This window comes from Mycetomoellerius zeteki, unplaced genomic scaffold (genome assembly GCF_001594055.1).
Source record: "Mycetomoellerius zeteki isolate Tzet28-1 unplaced genomic scaffold, Tzet1.0 scaffold149, whole genome shotgun sequence".
Lineage (NCBI taxonomy): Eukaryota > Metazoa > Arthropoda > Insecta > Hymenoptera > Formicidae > Mycetomoellerius > Mycetomoellerius zeteki.
In genome coordinates, this window is record NW_017256436.1 from 1607055 (window position 1) to 1610559 (window position 3505).

Genomic DNA, 3505 nt, shown 5'->3' on the forward strand with positions numbered 1-3505 from the left:
CGGTGTTATTGATCGACGCCGTGCGGAGGCGTCGCTGTCCGTCGCTGTATCGCGTCGGGCGGCGGGGGGTCGAGGGATCACCATCGTCGGCGATCAGGGAAGCGTCAGCGAAATATTTTCGCGGACATTCGGGGGTGGGACACGAGAGCGAGGGGGGAAGCAATCCGGGAGGGTAGAGCGAAATCACAGAGCCGAAATGAATCGCGTCTCGTATACGTTGCGATTACGCGGATGTTTCATTGCCACTAAACGCTTTTCGAGCGTTCCTATTCTGATATACCGATTACCATCAAAACACTGTGTTGCGCGCGAACATCTCAACATCAACACAGTTCCTTCTCTGTTCTCCTCTCTCTTTCTCTCTTTTTTTCTTTCTCTCCTTATTTCAGTAATAGCCCACCTGAAAACAGAGAAAGTACAAACATAAACGTGTTACTCGGTGTTGGCAAAGAAACTTTTTAGAGCTCTAAAAATAACGCGTCCCTCGCTAATAATAAGACAACTATGCGCCGTTGAATGTAATACAAAAGTTTTAGCTAAGCTACCCTTTAATTTGTTCGCAACCTTGGGATGTAGACACTTCCCCCTGAGTCACGAGCCTACACGATACGCTGAACAAGAGGGATGCGTGATTCATCATTTGCGGTGTTACGCCGATGGTTCTATTTTTTTTGTTTTCTGTATCCCATACGTACGTATAAGAGCCATAATACGTAGAAGTAGGTAAGCAGCAAGACATAAGCAGTAAGAAAATCAACATACTGTTGGATTTACTACTGTTAACATTACGGCTTTACTCTATCGTGATTGCCAATTCACTTACTCTTTACTCTCTAAATTCTTTATTTCAGAGTGAATCTCATTCTGAAGAGTGAAATCTCTTAAGAATTGAAAATTGAGCCACTCTTTTTTGAGACTGACTCAATTTTCACTCTCAAAATGAGATTTCACTCCAAAGAATTTAGAGAGTACGTTTTACCGTTTAAATTTTTTTTGTGTGCTACGATTTTAATTGTCACGCGTTATAGTTACTTCGATGAAGAACACATTAATCGATATCGACGATTTTGTATTGTCCGCTCGATTCGAATACCACGTCGCCATCGGTTGGAGAACGTGAGGATGAAAAACAAATTCTGTTCGACTCACTCGTCGACAATGCCGATTCCTGTTTTATCTCTGATTCACGTATTACGAATCTAGTTCGGTTACTTTTCTTTAGCTGTAAGGGCGCGTTCACATCTTGACGGAAAAGCAGAAAGCGGAAAAGCAGTGGCCAATCACAACTCGCGCTGGTAGTAAGTAGTACAAAAAGCCGAAATTATCGACTACCAGTGCGAGTTCTGATTGGCTGCTGCTTTTCCGCTTTCTGCTTTTCCGTCAAGGTGTGAACTCGCCCTAAGAATCTTTCCCAATAAAGATTTTCACGATACGTTCGTGGTATATTGATATCTCCTGCTCCAAGGCATGTTTTATGAAACTGTTTAAAATGTATTCCGATCAGAATTATTTCATTTTCCCTAAAAATACAACACGAGGGACATTTCACTCTCGAGTCAAACAATCATCGTTGCTCGACTCTCGCTGACTCGCTCCTTATTTTCATTGACTTCTATTGATTTCTCGCACTATTTTTGCTATTTGCGCTCGTTGGCTACGATTACACCGCACGATTGCGCACGATGAAGCGCACGGTGTAAACCAGGCTGTTGATTCGCGCTGACTTCGTGCTGCCTTAACGTTTTTTAAACGCACCGACTCGCTAAGACTCGCACTGTGACTCGAGAGTGAAATGTCCCTCAATACAACAGAAATTTAGGAAATAATTGAACAATTCCGATCGAAATCTATTTTGAACAATTTCATAATACATGCCTATATCGTGGATCGTGACTATAAATTTTTACTAACTTCATATCGACGATTACTAATTTAAAAGAATTAATCCAGAATTGCTTGTAGCAAGATTTCTATGTAGTTATTTAATTTATTCCTAATTCAATATATCTTTCTTTCTATGTCAAATAATGAAGATTTAATAATTTTATTTTTGTTAATATATATATAAGCTATAAATACAGGTATTACAAATAAAAAATCGTCGATTAATGTTCATATTTACCAATGTAGATTAAGTTAAATCGAGATTAAAATTAATCTACATTAACAGAAATGAATATAAATTAATCGGAATTCGCTCGAAATTATCCTACATGAAATAAATTAAGTCTACATTTCTTGTATGACAAAATCATCTCTATAATGATTAAATTGCCGTATTTTGGCTTATTAGGAATAAATATAAATAAAGACTTAAAGTAATAATACCTCAACAGGTACTTTATCTGTACTATAAAATCTATAAAAAAAGAAAAGAAAGACGGCTCAAATATTAGTGGGGCAACATTTCGCGCGAGCGAGTGATTTAAAAGCATATCGATCGAATATTATCAAATTGCAATATCTTGTTCCATAGTTCGATTGATCTGATCGGCAATTAATAGGAATATTATTATTTAATTATTATAATGATCGCCCAATTCTTTAAGTGTCGATCCGACCAAGTGAAAAAATTTATTTTTCAAATTCATGATTACATTAGCAATTTTCCAAAGATTTCATAATTGTAATTCATTGATTTCATAATTTCTTTTATAAATAATATATTGACGCATTTAAATTCACAGAAATCGCGGATTCCGTATAATTGACTTTTGACATGAACGCAATTTTTTGTAAGATCATGGAAGGCTATCGATAATGATATATATAATTCACTATTAACTGCAATACGTTCTTTTTGTAACGATTTTTTTAATTACAACATGACTGTTCAACTAAACGATACATTTTGACGCACATTAGATAACATTCAGGACGAGGCTCGTGCTTGCATACATCCAGATGTTAATTTTTATCGCCATAATTAAGCATTTGATAACGAAATCAATAGCGTTCGTTATTTCTCTCTTCGAGTCTAGGAAGATCGCGCGAGGATTCCATTAATATACGAAAGGAAAGTCTCGTCACGCGAAAGATCAACATCCGTGTCTGCATGACAATAGGGTACAAATTCCTCGCGGAGCCGGTAAAAAAAAGTTTACTTCGCGAACGTTGAGCAATATACAGCCGCGTATAGATATGTATATATAATGTGTACCGAGAAACGATCGCGCCTTGTGTGGTCAAGGTAAGGATTTCATAATTCCGACGCCGTGACGTCCGCTCGTCAAGGAACACGATTCAGTGCTGCACGATCGGTATCGAGAAGACGAGCCTCTTCGGATGAGTTTGAATAGAGAAACATTTAAACTCACGAATCGATATCGAGTCGTCGCGTCCGTCTGTTGCTAAAAGTATTTTTACTTTAATTTTTATTTAAACTTTTATTCTCATGTTGTGTGGAGTGTTATTTATTTCTTACGACCTTTTAACTCCTTCGGTATCACACACTACGTTTTGTCATATATATAACATACTACATATTGTTTAAAAATATCGTATA